Below are 22,209 nucleotides of genomic sequence, written 5' to 3'. Positions count from 1 at the left end.
CAAAAGAAGTTCTACCTGCTTTCTGGGCTGAGATGGGGAACCGCTGAATTTTGGACTCGGCTGGTGACAAAATGTTCCAAACACACCCCATGCACAACTCCACCGGGGAAGGTGCCAGAAAGGAATTCTCTTGGTAGTTTTTACTGTACCCCGGTAGGCAGCTGAAAGGCGCCACAAAACTTGTTCTACCTGCTTTCTGGGCTGAGATGGGGAAGCGCTGAATTTTGGACTCGGCTGGTGACAAAATGTTCCAAACACACCCCATGCACAACTCCACCGGGGAAGGTGCCAGAAAGGAATTCTGTTGGTAGTTTTAACACTACCCCGGTAGGCAGCTGAAAGGCGCCACAACAGTTGTTCTACCTGCTTTCTGGGCTGAGATGGGGAAGCGCTGAATTTTGGACTCGGCTGGTGACAAAATGTTCCAAACACACCCCATGCACAACTCCACCGGGGAAGGTGCCAGAAAGGAATTCTGTTGGTAGTTTTTACAATACCCCGGTAGGCAGCTGAAAGGCACCACAAAAGATGTTCTACCTGCTTTCTGGGCTGAGCTGGGGAACCGCTGAATTTTGGACTCGGCTGGTGACAAAATGTTCCAAACACACCCCATGCACAACTCCACCGGGGAAGGTGCCAGAAAGGAGTTCTCTTGGTAGTTTTTATAGTACCCCGGTAGGCAGCTGAAAGGCGCCACAAAACTTGTTCTACCTGCTTTCTGGGCTGAGATGGGGAAGCGCTGAATTTTGGACTCGGCTGGTGACAAAATGTTCCAAACACACCCCATGCACAACTCCACCGGGGAAGGTGCCAGAAAGGAATTCTGTTGGTAGTTTTTACAATACCCCGGTAGGCAGCTGAAAGGCACCACAAAAGATGTTCTACCTGCTTTCTGGGCTGAGCTGGGGAACCGCTGAATTTTGGACTCGGCTGGTGACAAAATGTTCCAAACACACCCCATGCACAACTCCACCGGGGAAGGTGCCAGAAAGGAATTCTGTTGGTAGTTTTTACAGTACCCCGGTAGGCAGCTGAAAGGCACCACAAAAGATGTTCTACCTGCTTTCTGGGCTGAGATGGGGAAGCGCTGAATTTTGGACTCGGCTGGTGGCAAAATGTTCCAAACACACCCCATGCACAACTCCACCGGGGAAGGTGCCAGAAAGGAGTTGTCTTGGTAGTTTTTACACTACCCCGGTAGGCAGCTGAAAGGCACCACAAAAGATGTTCTACCTGCTTTCTGGGCTGAGATGGGGAAGCGCTGAATTTTGGACTCGGCTGGTGACATAATGTTCCAAACACACCCCATGCACAACTCCACCGGGGAAGGTGCCAGAAAGGAGTTCTCTTGGTAGTTTTTACAGTACCCCGGTAGGCAGCAGAAAGGCGCCACAAAAGTTGTTCTACCTGCTTTCTGGGCTGAGACGGGGAAGCGCTGAATTTTGGACTCGGCTGGTGACAAAATGTTCCAAACACACCCCATGCACAACTCCACCGGGGAAGGTGCCAGAAAGGAGTTCTCTTGGTAGTTTTTACAGTACCCCGGTAGGCAGCTGAAAGGCGCCACAAAACTTGTTCTACCTGCTTTCTGGGCTGAGATGGGGAAGCGCTGAATTTTGGACTCGGCTGGTGACAAAATGTTCCAAACACACCCCATGCACAACTCCACCGGGGAAGGTGCCAGAAAGGAATTCTGTTGGTAGTTTTTACAATACCCCGGTAGGCAGCTGAAAGGCACCACAAAAGATGTTCTACCTGCTTTCTGGGCTGAGCTGGGGAACCGCTGAATTTTGGACTCGGCTGGTGACAAAATGTTCCAAACACACCCCATGCACAACTCCACCGGGGAAGGTGCCAGAAAGGAGTTCTCTTGGTAGTTTTTACAGTGCCCCGGTAGGCAGCTGAAAGGCGCCACAAAACTTGTTCTACCTGCTTTCTGGGCTGAGATGGGGAAGCGCTGAATTTTGGACTCGGCTGGTGACAAAATGTTCCAAACACACCCCATGCACAACTCCACCGGGGAAGGTGCCAGAAAGGAGTTCTCTTGGTAGTTTTTACAGTACCCCGGTAGGCAGCTGAAAGGCACCACAAAAGATGTTCTACCTGCTTTCTGGGCTGAGCTGGGGAACCGCTGAATTTTGGACTCGGCTGGTGGCAAAATGTTCCAAACACACCCCATGCACAACTCCACCGGGGAAGGTGCCAGAAAGGAATTCTGTTGGTAGTTTTTACACTACCCCGGTAGGCAGCTGAAAGGCACCACAAAAGATGTTCTACCTGTTTTCTGGGCTGAGCTGGGGAACCGCTGAATTTTGGACTCGGCTGGTGGCAAAATGTTCCAAACACACCCCATGCACAACTCCACCGGGGAAGGTGCCAGAAAGGAGTTCTGTTGGTAGTTTTTACAGTGCCCCGGTAGGCAGCTGAAAGGCGCCACAAAACTTGTTCTACCTGCTTTCTGGGCTGAGACGGGGAATCGCTGAATTTTGGACTCGGCTGGTGACAAAATGTTCCAAACACACCCCATGCACAACTCCACCGGGGAAGGTGCCAGAAAGGAATTCTGTTGGTAGTTTTTACAGTACCCCGGTAGGCAGCTGAAAGGCACCACAAAAGATGTTCTACCTGCTTTCTGGGCTGAGATGGGGAAGCGCTGAATTTTGGACTCGGCTGGTGGCAAAATGTTCCAAACACACCCCATGCACAACTCCACCGGGGAAGGTGCCAGAAAGGAGTTCTGTTGGTAGTTTTTACACTACCCCGGTAGGCAGCTGAAAGGCACCACAAAAGATGTTCTACCTGCTTTCTGGGCTGAGATGGGGAAGCGCTGAATTTTGGACTCGGCTGGTGACAAAATGTTCCAAACACACCCCATGCGCAACTCCACCGGGGAAGGTGCCAGAAAGGAGTTCTGTTGGTAGTTTTTACACTACCCCGGTAGGCAGCTGAAAGGCGCCACAACAGTTGTTCTACCTGCTTTCTGGGCTGAGCTGGGGAACCGATGAATTTTGGACTCGGCTGGTGACAAAATGTTCCAAACACACCCCATGCACAACTCCACCGGGGAAGGTGCCAGAAAGGAGTTCTCTTGGTAGTTTTTACAGTGCCCCGGTAGGCAGCTGAAAGGCGCCACAAAACTTGTTCTACCTGCTTTCTGGGCTGAGATGGGGAAGCGCTGAATTTTGGACTCGGCTGGTGGCAAAATGTTCCAAACACACCCCATGCACAACTCCACCGGGGAAGGTGCCAGAAAGGAGTTCTCTTGGTAGTTTTTACAGTACCCCGGTAGGCAGCTGAAAGGCACCACAAAAGATGTTCTACCTGCTTTCTGGGCTGAGATGGGGAACCGCTGAATTTTGGACTCGGCTGGTGACAAAATTGTCCAAACACACCATATGCACAACTCCACCGGGGAAGGTGCCAGAAAGGAGTTCTCTTGGTAGTTTTTACAGTACCCCGGTAGGCAGCTAAAAAGCCACAAAAGATGTTCTACATGCTTTCTGGGCTGAGATGGGGAAGCGCTGAATTTTGGACTCGGCTGGTGACAAAATGTTCCAAACACACCCCATGCACAACTCCACCGGGGAAGGTGCCAGAAAGGAATTCTGTTGGTAGTTTTTACAGTACCCCAGTAGGCAGCTGAAAGGCACCACAAAAGAAGTTCTACCTGCTTTCTGGGCTGAGATGGGGAACCGCTGAATTTTGGACTCGGCTGGTGACAAAATGTTCCAAACACACCCCATGCACAACTCCACCGGGGAAGGTGCCAGAAAGGAATTCTCTTGGTAGTTTTTACTGTACCCCGGTAGGCAGCTGAAAGGCGCCACAAAACTTGTTCTACCTGCTTTCTGGGCTGAGATGGGGAAGCGCTGAATTTTGGACTCGGCTGGTGACAAAATGTTCCAAACACACCCCATGCACAACTCCACCGGGGAAGGTGCCAGAAAGGAATTCTGTTGGTAGTTTTAACACTACCCCGGTAGGCAGCTGAAAGGCGCCACAACAGTTGTTCTACCTGCTTTCTGGGCTGAGATGGGGAAGCGCTGAATTTTGGACTCGGCTGGTGACAAAATGTTCCAAACACACCCCATGCACAACTCCACCGGGGAAGGTGCCAGAAAGGAATTCTGTTGGTAGTTTTTACAATACCCCGGTAGGCAGCTGAAAGGCACCACAAAAGATGTTCTACCTGCTTTCTGGGCTGAGCTGGGGAACCGCTGAATTTTGGACTCGGCTGGTGACAAAATGTTCCAAACACACCCCATGCACAACTCCACCGGGGAAGATGCCAGAAAGGAGTTCTCTTGGTAGTTTTTACAGTGCCCCGGTAGGCAGCTGAAAGGCGCCACAAAACTTGTTCTACCTGCTTTCTGGGCTGAGATGGGGAAGCGCTGAATTTTGGACTCGGCTGGTGGCAAAATGTTCCAAACACACCCCATGCACAACTCCACCGGGGAAGGTGCCAGAAAGGAGTTCTGTTGGTAGTTTTTACACTACCCCGGTAGGCAGCTGAAAGGCACCACAAAAGATGTTCTACCTGCTTTCTGGGCTGAGATGGGGAAGCGCTGAATTTTGGACTCGGCTGGTGACAAAATGTTCCAAACACACCCCATGCGCAACTCCACCGGGGAAGGTGCCAGAAAGGAGTTCTGTTGGTAGTTTTTACACTACCCCGGTAGGCAGCTGAAAGGCGCCACAACAGTTGTTCTACCTGCTTTCTGGGCTGAGCTGGGGAACCGACGAATTTTGGACTCGGCTGGTGACAAAATGTTCCAAACACACCCCATGCACAACTCCACCGGGGAAGGTGCCAGAAAGGAGTTCTCTTGGTAGTTTTTACAGTGCCCCGGTAGGCAGCTGAAAGGCGCCACAAAACTTGTTCTACCTGCTTTCTGGGCTGAGATGGGGAAGCGCTGAATTTTGGACTCGGCTGGTGGCAAAATGTTCCAAACACACCCCATGCACAACTCCACCGGGGAAGGTGCCAGAAAGGAGTTCTCTTGGTAGTTTTTACAGTACCCTGGTAGGCAGCTGAAAGGCACCACAAAAGATGTTCTACCTGCTTTCTGGGCTGAGATGGGGAACCGCTGAATTTTGGACTCGGCTGGTGACAAAATTGTCCAAACACACCATATGCACAACTCCACCGGGGAAGGTGCCAGAAAGGAGTTCTCTTGGTAGTTTTTACAGTACCCCGGTAGGCAGCTAAAAAGCCACAAAAGATGTTCTACATGCTTTCTGGGCTGAGATGGGGAAGCGCTGAATTTTGGACTCGGCTGGTGACAAAATGTTCCAAACACACCCCATGCACAACTCCACCGGGGAAGGTGCCAGAAAGGAATTCTGTTGGTAGTTTTTACAGTACCCCGGTAGGCAGCTGAAAGGCACCACAAAAGATGTTCTACCTGCTTTCTGGGCTGAGATGGGGAACCGCTGAATTTTGGACTCGGCTGGTGACAAAATGTTCCAAACACACCCCATGCACAACTCCACCGGGGAAGGTGCCAGAAAGGAATTCTCTTGGTAGTTTTTACTGTACCCCGGTAGGCAGCTGAAAGGCGCCACAAAACTTGTTCTACCTGCTTTCTGGGCTGAGATGGGGAAGCGCTGAATTTTGGACTCGGCTGGTGACAAAATGTTCCAAACACACCCCATGCACAACTCCACCGGGGAAGGTGCCAGAAAGGAATTCTGTTGGTAGTTTTTACACTACCCCGGTAGGCAGCTGAAAGGCGCCACAACAGTTGTTCTACCTGCTTTCTGGGCTGAGATGGGGAAGTGCTGAATTTTGGACTCGGCTGGTGACAAAATGTTCCAAACACACCCCATGCACAACTCCACCGGGGAAGGTGCCAGAAAGGAGTTCTCTTGGTAGTTTTTACAGTGCCCCGGTAGGCAGCTGAAAGGCGCCACAAAACTTGTTCTACCTGCTTTCTGGGCTGAGATGGGGAAGCGCTGAATTTTGGACTCGGCTGGTGACAAAATGTTCCAAACACACCCCATGCACAACTCCACCGGGGAAGGTGCCAGAAAGGAGTTCTGTTGGTAGTTTTTACAGTGCCCCGGTAGGCAGCTGAAAGGCGCCACAAAACTAGTTCTACCTGCTTTCTGGGCTGAGATGGGGAAGCGCTGAATTTTGGATTCGGCTGGTGACAAAATGTTCCAAACACACCCCATGCACAACTCCACCGGGGAAGGTGCCAGAAAGGAATTCTCTTGGTAGTTTTTACAGTACCCCGGTAGGCAGCTGAAAGGCACCACAAAAGATGTTCTACCTGCTTTCTGGGCTGAGATGGGGAACCGCTGAATTTTGGACTCGGCTGGTGACAAAATTGTCCAAACACACCATATGCACAACTCCACCGGGGAAGGTGCCAGAAAGGAGTTCTCTTGGTAGTTTTTACAGTACCCCGGTAGGCAGCTGAAAGGCACCACAAAAGATGTTCTACCTGCTTTCTGGGCTGAGATGGGGAACCGCTGAATTTTGGACTCGGCTGGTGACAAAATGTTCCAAACACACCCCATGCACAACTCCACCGGGGAAGGTGCCAGAAAGGAATTCTCTTGGTAGTTTTTACTGTACCCCGGTAGGCAGCTGAAAGGCGCCACAAAACTTGTTCTACCTGCTTTCTGGGCTGAGATGGGGAAGCGCTGAATTTTGGACTCGGCTGGTGACAAAATGTTCCAAACACACCCCATGCACAACTCCACCGGGGAAGGTGCCAGAAAGGAGTTCTCTTGGTAGTTTTTACAGTGCCCCGGTAGGCAGCTGAAAGGCGCCACAAAACTTGTTCTACCTGCTTTCTGGGCTGAGATGGGGAAGCGCTGAATTTTGGACTCGGCTGGTGACAAAATGTTCCAAACACACCCCATGCACAAATCCACCGGGGAAGGTGCCAGAAAGGAATACTCTTGGTAGTTTTTACTGTGCCCCGGTAGGCAGCTGAAAGGCGCCACAAAACTTGTTCTACCTGCTTTCTGGGCTGAGATGGGGAAGCGCTGAATTTTGGACTCGGCTGGACACAAAATGTTCCAAACACACCCCATGCACAACTCCACCGGGGAAGGTGCCAGAAAGGAATTCTCTTGGTAGTTTTTACAGTACCCAGGTAGGCAGCTGAAAGGCGCCACAAAAGTTGTTCTAACTTCTTTCTGGGCTGAGATGGGGAACCGCTGAATTTTGGACTCGGCTGGTGACAAAATGTTCCAAACACACCCCATGCACAACTCCACCGGGGAAGGTGCCAGAAAGGAATTCTCTTGGTAGTTTTTACTGTACCCCGGTAGGCAGCTGAAAGGCGCCACAAAACTTGTTCTACCTGCTTTCTGGGCTGAGATGGGGAAGCGCTGAATTTTGGACTCGGCTGGTGACAAAATGTTCCAAACACACCCCATGCACAACTCCACCGGGGAAGGTGCCAGAAAGGAGTTCTCTTGGTAGTTTTTACAGTGCCCCGGTAGGCAGCTGAAAGGCGCCACAAAACTTGTTCTACCTGCTTTCTGGGCTGAGATGGGGAAGCGCTGAATTTTGGACTCGGCTGGTGACAAAATGTTCCAAACACACCCCATGCACAACTCCACCGGGGAAGGTGCCAGAAAGGAGTTCTGTTGGTAGCTTTTACAGTGCCCCGGTAGGCAGCTGAAAGGCGCCACAAAACTTGTTCTACCTGCTTTCTGGGCTGAGACGGGGAATCGCTGAATTTTGGACTCGGCTGGTGACAAAATGTTCCAAACACACCCCATGCACAACTCCACCGGGGAAGGTGCCAGAAAGGAGTTCTCTTGGTAGTTTATACAGTACCCCGGTAGGCAGCTGAAAGGGGCCACAAAACTTGTTCTACCTGCTTTCTGGGCTGAGATATGGAAGCGCTGAATTTTGGACTCGGCTGGTGACAAAATGTTCCAAACACACCCCATGCACAACTCCACCGGGGAAGGTGCCAGAAAGGAGTTCTCTTGGTAGTTTTTACAGTACCCCGGTAGGCAGCTGAAAGGCGCCACAAAACTTGTTCTACCTGCTTTCTGGGCTGAGATGGGGAACCGCTGAATTTTGGACTCGGCTGGTGACAAAATGTTCCAAACACACCCCATGCACAACTCCACCGGGGAAGGTGCCAGAAAGGAGTTCTCTTGGTAGTTTTTACAGTACCCCGGTAGGCAGCTGAAAGGCACCACAAAACTTGTTCTACCTGCTTTCTGGGCTGAGACGGGGAACCGCTGAATTTTGGACTCGGCTGGTGACAAAATGTTCCAAACACACCCCATGCACAACTCCACCGGGGAAGGTGCCAGAAAGGAGTTCTGTTGGTAGTTTTTACAGTACCCCGGTAGGCAGCTGAAAGGCGCCACAAAACTTGTTCTACCTGCTTTCTGGGCTGAGATGGGGAAGCGCTGAATTTTGGACTCGGCTGGTGACAAAATGTTCCAAACACACCCCATGCACAACTCCACCGGGGAAGGTGCCAGAAAGGAGTTCTCTTGGTAGTTTTTACTGTGCCCCGGTAGGCAGCTGAAAGGCGCCACAAAAGTTGTTCTACCTGCTTTCTGGGCTGAGATGGGGAACCGCTGAATTTTGGACTCGGCTGGTGACAAAATGTTCCAAACACACCCCATGCACAAATCCACCGGGGAAGGTGCCAGAAAGGAATACTCTTGGTAGTTTTTACTGTGCCCCGGTAGGCAGCTGAAAGGCGCCACAAAACTTGTTCTACCTGCTTTCTGGGCTGAGATGGGGAAGCGCTGAATTTTGGACTCGGCTGGACACAAAATGTTCCAAACACACCCCATGCACAACTCCACCGGGGAAGGTGCCAGAAAGGAATTCTCTTGGTAGTTTTTACAGTACCCAGGTAGGCAGCTGAAAGGCGCCACAAAAGTTGTTCTAACTTCTTTCTGGGCTGAGATGGGGAACCGCTGAATTTTGGACTCGGCTGGTGACAAAATGTTCCAAACACACCCCATGCACAACTCCACCGGGGAAGGTGCCAGAAAGGAGTTCTCTTGGTAGTTTATACAGTGCCCCAGTAGGCAGCTGAAAGGCGCCACAAAACTTGTTCTACCTGCTTTCTGGGCTGAGATGGGGAAGCGCTGAATTTTGGACTCGGCTGGTGACAAAATGTTCCAAACACACCCCATGCGCAACTCCACCGGGGAAGGTGCCAGAAAGGAGTTCTGTTGGTAGTTTTTACACTACCCCGGTAGGCAGCTGAAAGGCACCACAAAAGATGTTCTACCTGCTTTCTGGGCTGAGATGGGGAAGCGCTGAATTTTGGACTCGGCTGGTGGCAAAATGTTCCAAACACACCCCATGCACAACTCCACCGGGGAAGGTGCCAGAAAGGAATTCTCTTGGTAGTTTTTACAGTACCCAGGTAGGCAGCTGAAAGGTGCCACAAAAGTTGTTCTAACTTCTTTCAGGGCTGAGATGGGGAATAGCTGAATTTTGGACTCGGCTGGTGACAAAATGTTCCAAACACACCCCATGCACAACTCCACCGGGGAAGGTGCCAGAAAGGAATTCTGTTGGTAGTTTTTACAATACCCCGGTAGGCAGCTGAAAGGCACCACAAAAGATGTTCTACCTGCTTTCTGGGCTGAGCTGGGGAAGCGCTGAATTTTGGACTCGGCTGGTGACAAAATGTTCCAAACACACCCCATGCACAACTCCACCGGGGAAGGTGCCAGAAAGGAGTTCTCTTGGTAGTTTTTACAGTGCCCCGGTAGGCAGCTGGAAGGCGCCACAAAACTTGTTCTACCTGCTTTCTGGGCTGAGCTGGGGAACCGCTGAATTTTGGACTCGGCTGGTGGCAAAATGTTCCAAACACACCCCATGCACAACTCCACCGGGGAAGGTGCCAGAAAGGAGTTCTCTTGGTAGTTTTTACAGTGCCCCGGTAGGCAGCTGAAAGGCGCCACAAAACTTGTTCTACCTGCTTTCTGGGCTGAGATGGGGAAGCGCTGAATTTTGGACTCGGCTGGTGGCAAAATGTTCCAAACACACCCCATGCACAACTCCACCGGGGAAGGTGCCAGAAAGGAATTCTCTTGGTAGTTTTTACACTACCCCGGTAGGCAGCTGAAAGGCGCCACAAAACTTGTTCTACCTGCTTTCTGGGCTGAGATGGGGAAGCGCTGAATTTTGGACTCGGCTGGTGACAAAATGTTCCAAACACACCCCATGCACAACTCCACCGGGGAAGGTGCCAGAAAGGAGTTCTCTTGGTAGTTTTTACAGTGCCCCGGTAGGCAGCTGAAAGGCGCCACAAAACTTGTTCTACCTGCTTTCTGGGCTGAGATGGGGAAGCGCTGAATTTTGGACTCGGCTGGTGACAAAATTGTCCAAACACACCCCATGCACAACTCCACCGGGGAAGGTGCCAGAAAGGAGTTTTGTTGGTAGTTTTTACACTACCCCGGTAGGCAGCTGAAAGGCACCACAAAACTTGTACTACCTGCTTTCTGGGCTGAGCTGGGGAACCGATGAATTTTGGACTCGGCTGGTGGCAAAATGTTCCAAACACACCCCATGCACAACTCCACCGGGGAAGGTGCCAGAAAGGAGTTCTCTTGGTAGTTTTTACAGTGCCCCGGTAGGCAGCTGAAAGGCGCCACAAAACTTGTTCTACCTGCTTTCTGGGCTGAGATGGGGAAGCGCTGAATTTTGGACTCGGCTGGTGGCAAAATGTTCCAAACACACCATATGCACAACTCCACCGGGGAAGGTGCCAGAAAGGAATTCTCTTGGTAGTTTTTACACTACCCCGGTAGGCAGCTGAAAGGCACCACAAAACTTGTTCTACCTGCTTTCTGGGCTGATATGGGGAACCGCTGAATTTTGGACTCGGCTGGTGACAAAATGTTCCAAACACACCCCATGCACAACTCCACCGGGGAAGGTGCCAGAAAGGAGTTCTGTTGGTAGTTTTTACAGTACCCCTGTAGGCAGCTGAAAGGCACCACAAAAGATGTTCTACCTGCTTTCTGGGCTGAGATGGGGAAGCGCTGAATTTTGGACTCGGCTGGTGACAAAATGTTCCAAACACACCCCATGCACAACTCCACCGGGGAAGGTGCCAGAAAGGAATTCTCTTGGTAGTTTTTACAGTACCCCGGTAGGCAGCTGAAAGGCACCACAAAAGATGTTCTACCTGCTTTCTGGGCTGAGCTGGGGAACCGCTGAATTTTGGACTCAGCTGGTGGCAAAATGTTCCAAACACACCCCATGCACAACTCCACCGGGGAAGGTGCCAGAAAGGAGTTCTCTTGGTAGTTTTTACAGTACCCCGGTAGGCAGCTGAAAGGCGCCACAAAAGTTGTTCTACCTGCTTTCTGGGCTGAGATGGGGAAGCGCTGAATTTTGGACTCGGCTGGTGGCAAAATGTTCCAAACACACCCCATGCACAACTCCACCAGGGAAGGTGCCAGAAAGGAATTCTGTTGGTAGTTTTTACAGTGCCCCGGTAGGCAGCTGAAAGGCGCCACAAAACTTGTTCTACCTGCTTTCTGGGCTGAGATGGGGAAGCGCTGAATTTTGGACTCGGCTGGTGGCAAAATGTTCCAAACACCCCCCATGCACAACTCCACCGGGGAAGGTGCCAGAAAGGAATTCTGTTGGTAGTTTTTACAGTACCCCGGTAGGCAGCTGAAAGGCGCCACAAAACTTGTTCTACCTGCTTTCTGGGCTGAGATGGGGAAGCGCTGAATTTTGGACTCGGCTGGTGGCAAAATGTTCCAAACACCCCCCATGCACAACTCCACCGGGGAAGGTGCCAGAAAGGAGTTCTGTTGGTAGTTTTTACACTACCCCGGTAGGCAGCTGAAAGGCACCACAAAAGATGTTCTACCTGCTTTCTGGGCTGAGATGGGGAAGCGCTGAATTTTGGACTCGGCTGGTGACAAAATGTTCCAAACACACCCCATGCACAACTCCACCGGGGAAGGTGCCAGAAAGGAATTCTGTTGGTAGTTTTTACAGTACCCCGGTAGGCAGCTGAAACGCACCACAAAACTTGTTCTACCTGCTTTCTGGGCTGAGATGGGAAGCGCTGAATTTTGGACTCGGCTGGTGACAAAATGTTCCAAACACACCCCATGCACAACTCCACCGGGGAAGGTGCCAGAAAGGATTTCTCTTGGTAGTTTTTACAGTACCCCGGTAGGCAGCTGAAAGGCACCACAAAAGATGTTCTACCTGCTTTCTGGGCTGAGATGGGGAACCGCTGAATTTTGGACTCGGCTGGTGACAAAATTGTCCAAACACACCATATGCACAACTCCACCGGGGAAGGTGCCAGAAAGGAGTTCTCTTGGTAGTTTTTACAGTGCCCCGGTAGGCAGCTGAAAGGCGCCACAAAACTTGTTCTACCTGCTTTCTGGGCTGAGATGGGGAAGCGCTGAATTTTGGACTCGGCTGGTGACAAAATGTTCCAAACACACCCCATGCACAACTCCACCGGGGAAGGTGCCAGAAAGGAGTTCTCTTGGTAGTTTTTACACTACCCCGGTAGGCAGCTGAAAGGCACCACAAAAGATGTTCTACCTGCTTTCTGGGCTGAGCTGGGGAACCGCTGAATTTTGGACTCGGCTGGTGGCAAAATGTTCCAAACACACCCCATGCACAACTCCACCGGGGAAGGTGCCAGAAAGGAATTCTGTTGGTAGTTTTTACACTACCCCGGTAAGCAGCTGAAAGGCACCACAAAAGATGTTCTACCTGTTTTCTGGGCTGAGCTGGGGAACCGCTGAATTTTGGACTCGGCTGGTGGCAAAATGTTCCAAACACACCCCATGCACAACTCCACCGGGGAAGGTGCCAGAAAGGAGTTCTGTTGGTAGTTTTTACAGTGCCCCGGTAGGCAGCTGAAAGGCGCCACAAAACTTGTTCTACCTGCTTTCTGGGCTGAGACGGGGAATCGCTGAATTTTGGACTCGGCTGGTGACAAAATGTTCCAAACACACCCCATGCACAACTCCACCGGGGAAGGTGCCAGAAAGGAATTCTGTTGGTAGTTTTTACAGTACCCCGGTAGGCAGCTGAAAGGCACCACAAAAGATGTTCTACCTGCTTTCTGGGCTGAGATGGGGAAGCGCTGAATTTTGGACTCGGCTGGTGGCAAAATGTTCCAAACACACCCCATGCACAACTCCACCGGGGAAGGTGCCAGAAAGGAGTTGTCTTGGTAGTTTTTACACTACCCCGGTAGGCAGCTGAAAGGCACCACAAAACTTGTTCTACCTGCTTTCTGGGCTGAGATGGGGAAGCGCTGAATTTTGGACTCGGCTGGTGACAAAATGTTCCAAACACACCCCATGCACAACTCCACCGGGGAAGGTGCCAGAAAGGAGTTCTCTTGGTAGTTTTTACAGTACCCCGGTAGGCAGCTGAAAGGCGCCACAAAACTTGTTCTACCTGCTTTCTGGGCTGAGATGGGGAAGCGCTGAATTTTGGACTCGGCTGGTGACAAAATGTTCCAAACACACCCCATGCACAACTCCACCGGGGAAGGTGCCAGAAAGGAATTCTGTTGGTAGTTTTTACAGTGCCCCGGTAGGCAGCTGAAAGGCGCCACAAAAGATGTTCTACCTGCTTTCTGGGCTGAGCTGGGGAACCGCTGAATTTTGGACTCGGCTGGTGACAAAATGTTCCAAACACACCCCATGCACAACTCCACCGGGGAAGGTGCCAGAAAGGAGTTCTCTTGGTAGTTTTTACAGTGCCCCGGTAGGCAGCTGAAAGGCGCCACAAAACTTGTTCTACCTGCTTTCTGGGCTGAGATGGGGAAGCGCTGAATTTTGGACTCGGCTGGTGGCAAAATGTTCCAAACACACCCCATGCACAACTCCACCGGGGAAGGTGCCAGAAAGGAGTTCTCTTGGTAGTTTTTACACTACCCCGGTAGGCAGCTGAAAGGCACCACAAAAGATGTTCTACCTGCTTTCTGGGCTGAGATGGGGAAGCGCTGAATTTTGGACTCGGCTGGTGACAAAATGTTCCAAAGACACCCCATGCGCAACTCCACCGGGGAAGGTGCCAGAAAGGAGTTCTGTTGGTAGTTTTTACACTACCCCGGTAGGCAGCTGAAAGGCACCACAAAACTTGTACTACCTGCTTTCTGGGCTGAGCTGGGGAACCGATTAATTTTGGACTCGGCTGGTGACAAAATGTTCCAAACACACCCCATGCACAACTCCACCGGGGAAGGTGCCAGAAAGGAGTTCTCTTGGTAGTTTTTACAGTGCCCCGGTAGGCAGCTGAAAGGCGCCACAAAACTTGTTCTACCTGCTTTCTGGGCTGAGATGGGGAAGCGCTGAATTTTGGACTCGGCTGGTGGCAAAATGTTCCAAACACACCCCATGCACAACTCCACCGGGGAAGGTGCCAGAAAGGAGTTCTCTTGGTAGTTTTTACAGTACCCCGGTAGGCAGGTGAAAGGCACCACAAAAGATGTTCTACCTGCTTTCTGGGCTGAGATGGGGAACCGCTGAATTTTGGACTCGGCTGGTGACAAAATTGTCCAAACACACCATATGCACAACTCCACCGGGGAAGGTGCCAGAAAGGAGTTCTCTTGGTAGTTTTTACAGTACCCCGGTAGGCAGCTAAAAAGCCACAAAAGATGTTCTACATGCTTTCTGGGCTGAGATGGGGAAGCGCTGAATTTTGGACTCGGCTGGTGACAAAATGTTCCAAACACACCCCATGCACAACTCCACCGGGGAAGGTGCCAGAAAGGAATTCTGTTGGTAGTTTTTACAGTACCCCGGTAGGCAGCTGAAAGGCACCACAAAAGATGTTCTACCTGCTTTCTGGGCTGAGATGGGGAACCGCTGAATTTTGGACTCGGCTGGTGACAAAATGTTCCAAACACACCCCATGCACAACTCCACCGGGGAAGGTGCCAGAAAGGAATTCTCTTGGTAGTTTTTACTGTACCCCGGTAGGCAGCTGAAAGGCGCCACAAAACTTGTTCTACCTGCTTTCTGGGCTGAGATGGGGAAGCGCTGAATTTTGGACTCGGCTGGTGACAAAATGTTCCAAACACACCCCATGCACAACTCCACCGGGGAAGGTGCCAGAAAGGAATTCTGTTGGTAGTTTTTACACTACCCCGGTAGGCAGCTGAAAGGCGCCACAACAGTTGTTCTACCTGCTTTCTGGGCTGAGATGGGGAAGTGCTGAATTTTGGACTCGGCTGGTGACAAAATGTTCCAAACACACCCCATGCACAACTCCACCGGGGAAGGTGCCAGAAAGGAGTTCTCTTGGTAGTTTTTACAGTGCCCCGGTAGGCAGCTGAAAGGCGCCACAAAACTTGTTCTACCTGCTTTCTGGGCTGAGATGGGGAAGCGCTGAATTTTGGACTCGGCTGGTGACAAAATGTTCCAAACACACCCCATACACAACTCCACCGGGGAAGGTGCCAGAAAGGAGTTCTGTTGTTAGTTTTTACAGTGCCCCGGTAGGCAGCTGAAAGGCGCCACAAAACTAGTTCTACCTGCTTTCTGGGCTGAGATGGGGAAGCGCTGAATTTTGGACTCGGCTGGTGACAAAATGTTCCAAACACACCCCATGCACAACTCCACCGGGGAAGGTGCCAGAAAGGAATTCTCTTGGTAGTTTTTACAGTACCCCGGTAGGCAGCTGAAAGGCACCACAAAAGATGTTCTACCTGCTTTCTGGGCTGAGATGGGGAACCGCTGAATTTTGGACTCGGCTGGTGACAAAATTGTCCAAACACACCATATGCACAGCTCCACCGGGGAAGGTGCCAGAAAGGAGTTCTCTTGGTAGTTTTTACAGTACCCCGGTAGGCAGCTAAAAAGCCACAAAAGATGTTCTACCTGCTTTCTGGGCTGAGATGGGGAAGCGCTGAATTTTGGACTCGGCTGGTGACAAAATGTTCCAAACACACCCCATGCACAACTCCACCGGGGAAGGTGCCAGAAAGGAATTCTTTTGGTAGTTTTTACAGTACCCCGGTAGGCAGCTGAAAGGCACCACAAAAGATGTTCTACCTGCTTTCTGGGCTGAGATGGGGAAGCGCTGAATTTTGGACTCGGCTGGTGACAAAATGTTCCAAACACACCCCATGCACAACTCCACCGGGGAAGGTGCCAGAAAGGAATTCTCTTGGTAGTTTTTACTGTACCCCGGTAGGCAGCTGAAAGGCGCCACAAAACCTGTTCTACCTGCTTTCTGGGCTGAGATGGGGAAGCGCTGAATTTTGGACTCGGCTGGTGACAAAATGTTCCAAACACACCCCATGCACAACTCCACCGGGGAAGGTGCCAGAAAGGAATTCTGTTGGTAGTTTTTACACTACCCCGGAAGGCAGCTGAAAGGCGCCACAACAGTTGTTCTACCTGCTTTCTGGGCTGCGACGGGGAACCGCTGAATTTTGGACTCGGCTGGTGACAAAATGTTCCAAACACACCCCATGCACAACTCCACCGGGGAAGGTGCCAGAAAGGAGTTCTCTTGGTAGTTTTTACACTACCCCGGTAGGCAGCTGAAAGGCGCCACAAAACTTGTTCTACCTGCTTTCTGGGCTGAGATGGGGAAGCGCTGAATTTTGGACTCGGCTGGTGACAAAATGTTCCAAACACACCCCATGCACAACTCCACCGGGGAAGGTGCCAGAAAGGAGTTCTGTTGGTAGTTTTTACAGTGCCCCGGTAGGCAGCTGAAAGGCGCCACAAAACTTGTTCTACCTGCTTTCTGGGCTGAGACGGGGAATCGCTGAATTTTGGACTCGGCTGGTGACAAAATGTTCCAAACACACCCCATGCACAACTCCACCGGGGAAGGTGCCAGAAAGGAGTTCTCTTGGTAGTTTATACAGTACCCCGGTAGGCAGCTGAAAGGCGCCACAAAACTTGTTCTACCTGCTTTCTGGGCTGAGATATGGAAGCGCTGAATTTTGGACTCGGCTGGTGACAAAATGTTCCAAACACACCCCATGCACAACTCCACCGGGGAAGGTGCCAGAAAGGAGTTCTCTTGGTAGTTTTTACAGTACCCCGGTAGGCAGCTGAAAGGCGCCACAAAACTTGTTCTACCTGCTTTCTGGGCTGAGATGGGGAACCGCTGAATTTTGGACTCGGCTGGTGACAAAATGTTCCAAACACACCCCATGCACAACTCCACCGGGGAAGGTGCCAGAAAGGAGTTCTCTTGGTAGTTTTTACAGTACCCCGGTAGGCAGCTGAAAGGCACCACAAAAGATGTTCTACCTGCTTTCTGGGCTGAGACGGGGAACCGCTGAATTTTGGACTCGGCTGGTGACAAAATGTTCCAAACACACCCCATGCACAACTCCACCGGGGAAGGTGCCAGAAAGGAGTTCTGTTGGTAGTTTTTACACTACCCCGGTAGGCAGCTGAAAGGCACCACAAAACTTGTTCTACCTGCTTTCTGGGCTGAGCTGGGGAACCGACGAATTTTGGACTCGGCTGGTGGCAAAATGTTCCAAACACACCCCATGCACAACTCCACCGGGGAAGGTGCCAGAAAGGAGTTCTCTTGGTAGTTTTTACAGTGCCCCGGTAGGCAGCTGAAAGGCGCCACAAAACTTGTTCTACCTGCTTTCTGGGCTGAGATGGGGAACCGCTGAATTTTGGACTCGGCTGGTGACAAAATGTTCCAAACACACCCCATGCACAAATCCACCGGGGAAGGTGCCAGAAAGGAATTCTCTTGGTAGCTTTTGCTGTGCCCCGGTAGGCAGCTGAAAGGCGCCACAAAACTTGTTCTACCTGCTTTCTGGGCTGAGCTGGGGAACTGACGAATTTTGGACTCGGCTGGTGGCAAAATGTTCCAAACACACCCCATGCACAACTCCACCGGGGAAGGTGCCAGAAAGGAGTTCTCTTGGTAGTTTTTACAGTGCCCTGGTAGGCAGCTGAAAGGCGCCACAAAACTTGTTCTACCTGCTTTCTGGGCTGAGATGGGGAAGCGCTGAATTTTGGACTCGGCTGGTGGCAAAATGTTCCAAACACACCCCATGCACAACTCCACCGGGGAAGGTGCCAGAAAGGAGTTCTGTTGGTAGTTTTTACACTACCCCGGTAGGCAGCTGAAAGGCACCACAAAAGATGTTCTACCTGCTTTCTGGGCTGAGATGGGGAAGCGCTGAATTTTGGACTCGGCTGGTGGCAAAATGTTCCAAACACACCCCATGCACAACTCCACCGGGGAAGGTGCCAGAAAGGAATTCTCTTGGTAGTTTTTACAGTACCCAGGTAGGCAGCTGAAAGGCGCCACAAAAGTTGTTCTAACTTCTTTCAGGGCTGAGATGGGGAATCGCTGAATTTTGGACTCGGCTGGTGACAAAATGTTCCAAACACACCCCATGCACAACTCCACCGGGGAAGGTGCCAGAAAGGAATTCTGTTGGTAGTTTTTACAATACCCCGGTAGGCAGCTGAAAGGCACCACAAAAGATGTTCTACCTGCTTTCTGGGCTGGGCTGGGGAACCGCTGAATTTTGGACTCGGCTGGTGACAAAATGTTCCAAACACACCCCATGCACAACTCCACCGGGGAAGGTGCCAGAAAGGAGTTCTCTTGGTAGTTTTTTACAGTGCCCCGGTAGGCAGCTGAAAGGCGCCACAAAACTTGTTCTACCTGCTTTCTGGGCTGAGATGGGGAAGCGCTGAATTTTGGACTCGGCTGGTGGCAAAATGTTCCAAACACACCCCATGCACAACTCCACCGGGGAAGGTGCCAGAAAGGAGTTTTGTTGGTAGTTTTTACACTACCCCGGTAGGCAGCTGAAAGGCACCACAAAACTTGTACTACCTGCTTTCTGGGCTGAGCTGGGGAACCGATGAATTTTGGACTCGGCTGGTGGCAAAATGTTCCAAACACACCCCATGCACAACTCCACCGGGGAAGGTGCCAGAAAGGAGTTCTCTTGGTAGTTTTTACAGTGCCCCGGTAGGCAGCTGAAAGGCGCCACAAAACTTGTTCTACCTGCTTTCTGGGCTGAGATGGGGAAGCGCTGAATTTTGGACTCGGCTGGTGGCAAAATGTTCCAAACACACCCCATGCACAACTCCACCGGGGAAGGTGCCAGAAAGGAGTTCTGTTGGTAGTTTTTACAGTACCCCTGTAGGCAGCTGAAAGGCACCACAAAAGATGTTCTACCTGCTTTCTGGGCTGAGATGGGGAAGCGCTGAATTTTGGACTCGGCTGGTGACAAAATGTTCCAAACACACCCCATGCACAACTCCACCGGGGAAGGTGCCAGAAAGGAGTTCTCTTGGTAGTTTTTACAGTACCCCGGTAGGCAGCTGAAAGGCGCCACAAAAGTTGTTCTAACTTCTTTCTGGGCTGAGATGGGGAAGCGCTGAATTTTGGACTCGGCTGGTGACAAAATGTTCCAAACACACCCCATGCACAACTCCACCGGGGAAGGTGCCAGAAAGGAGTTCTCTTGGTAGTTTTTACAGTACCCCGGTAGGCAGCTGAAAGGCGCCACAAAACTTGTTCTACCTGCTTTCTGGGCTGAGATGGGGAACCGCTGAATTTTGGACTCGGCTGGTGACAAAATGTTCCAAACACACCCCATGCACAACTCCACCGGGGAAGGTGCCAGAAAGGAGTTCTCTTGGTAGTTTTTACAGTACCCCGTTAGGCAGCTGAAAGGCACCACAAAACTTGTTCTACCTGCTTTCTGGGCTGAGACGGGGAACCGCTGAATTTTGGACTCGGCTGGTGACAAAATGTTCCAAACACACCCCATGCACAACTCCACCGGGGAAGGTGCCAGAAAGGAGTTCTGTTGGTAGTTTTTACAGTACCCCGGTAGGCAGCTGAAAGGCGCCACAAAACTTGTTCTACCTGCTTTCTGGGCTGAGATGGGGAAGCGCTGAATTTTGGACTCGGCTGGTGACAAAATGTTCCAAACACACCCCATGCACAACTCCACCGGGGAAGGTGCCAGAAAGGAGTTCTCTTGGTAGTTTTTACTGTGCCCCGGTAGGCAGCTGAAAGGCGCCACAAAAGTTGTTCTACCTGCTTTCTGGGCTGAGATGGGGAACCGCTGAATTTTGGACTCGGCTGGTGACAAAATGTTCCAAACACACCCCATGCACAAATCCACCGGGGAAGGTGCCAGAAAGGAATTCTCTTGGTAGTTTTTACTGTGCCCCGGTAGGCAGCTGAAAGGCGCCACAAAACTTGTTCTACCTGCTTTCTGGGCTGAGATGGGGAAGCGCTGAATTTTGGACTCGGCTGGACACAAAATGTTCCAAACACACCCCATGCACAACTCCACCGGGGAAGGTGCCAGAAAGGAATTCTCTTGGTAGTTTTTACAGTACCCAGGTAGGCAGCTGAAAGGCGCCACAAAAGTTGTTCTAACTTCTTTCTGGGCTGAGATGGGGAAGCGCTGAATTTTGGACTCGGCTGGTGACAAAATGTTCCAAACACACCCCATGCACAACTCCACCGGGGAAGGTGCCAGAAAGGAGTTCTCTTGGTAGTTTTTACAGTGCCCCATTAGGCAGCTGAAAGGCGCCACAAAACTTGTTCTACCTGCTTTCTGGGCTGAGATGGGGAAGCGCTGAATTTTGGACTCGGCTGGTGACAAAATGTTCCAAACACACCCCATGCGCAACTCCACCGGGGAAGGTGCCAGAAAGGAGTTCTGTTGGTAGTTTTTACACTACCCCGGTAGGCAGCTGAAAGGCACCACAAAACTTGTTCTACCTGCTTTCTGGGCTGAGCTGGGGAACCGACGAATTTTGGACTCGGCTGGTGGCAAAATGTTCCAAACACACCCCATGCACAACTCCACCGGGGAAGGTGCCAGAAAGGAGTTCTCTTGGTAGTTTTTACAGTGCCCCGGTAGGCAGCTGAAAGGCGCCACAAAACTTGTTCTACCTGCTTTCTGGGCTGAGATGGGGAAGCGCAAAATTTTGGACTCGGCTGGTGGCAAAATGTTCCAAACACACCCCATGCACAACTCCACCGGGGAAGGTGCCAGAAAGGAGTTCTCTTGGTAGTTTTTACAGTACCCCGGTAGGCAGCTGAAAGGCACCACAAAAGATGTTCTACCTGCTTTCTGGGCTGAGCTGGGGAACCGATGAATTTTGGACTCGGCTGGTGGCAAAATGTTCCAAACACACCCCATGCACAACTCCACCGGGGAAGGTGCCAGAAAGGAGTTCTCTTGGTAGTTTTTACAGTGCCCCAGTAGGCAGCTGAAAGGCGCCACAAAACTTGTTCTACCTGCTTTCTGGGCTGAGATGGGGAAGCGCTGAATTTTGGACTCGGCTGGTGGCAAAATGTTCCAAACACACCCCATGCACAACTCCACCGGGGAAGGTGCCAGAAAGGAATTCTCTTGGTAGTTTTTACACTACCCCGGTAGGCAGCTGAAAGGCGCCACAAAAGTTGTTCTACCTGCTTTCTGGGCTGAGATGGGGAAGCGCTGAATTTTGGACTCGGCTGGTGGCAAAATGTTCCAAACACACCCCATGCACAACTCCACCGGGGAAGGTGCCAGAAAGGAATTCTCTTGGTAGTTTTTACAGTACCCAGGTAGGCAGCTGAAAGGCGCCACAAAAGTTGTTCTAACTTCTTTCAGGGCTGAGATGGGGAATCGCTGAATTTTGGACTCGGCTGGTGACAAAATGTTCCAAACACACCCCATGCACAACTCCACCGGGGAAGGTGCCAGAAAGGAATTCTGTTGGTAGTTTTTACAATACCCCGGTAGGCAGCTGAAAGGCACCACAAAAGATGTTCTACCTGCTTTCTGGGCTGAGCTGGGGAACCGCTGAATTTTGGACTCGGCTGGTGACAAAATGTTCCAAACACACCCCATGCACAACTCCACCGGGGAAGGTGCCAGAAAGGAGTTCTCTTGGTAGTTTTTACAGTGCCCCGGTAGGCAGCTGAAAGGCGCCACAAAACTTGTTCTACCTGCTTTCTGGGCTGAGATGGGGAAGCGCTGAATTTTGGACTCGGCTGGTGGCAAAATGTTCCAAACACACCCCATGCACAACTCCACCGGGGAAGGTGCCAGAAAGGAGTTTTGTTGGTAGTTTTTACACTACCCCGGTAGGCAGCTGAAAGGCACCACAAAAGATGTTCTACCTGCTTTCTGGGCTGAGATGGGGAACCGCTGAATTTTGGACTCGGCTGGTGACAAAATGTTCCAAACACACCCCATGCGCAACTCCACCGGGGAAGGTGCCAGA

This window comes from Falco cherrug, chromosome W (assembly GCF_023634085.1).
Source record: "Falco cherrug isolate bFalChe1 chromosome W, bFalChe1.pri, whole genome shotgun sequence".
NCBI lineage: Eukaryota > Metazoa > Chordata > Aves > Falconiformes > Falconidae > Falco > Falco cherrug.
The sequence above is the reverse complement of the archived record's forward strand: the minus strand, read 5'-3'. Positions refer to the sequence as shown.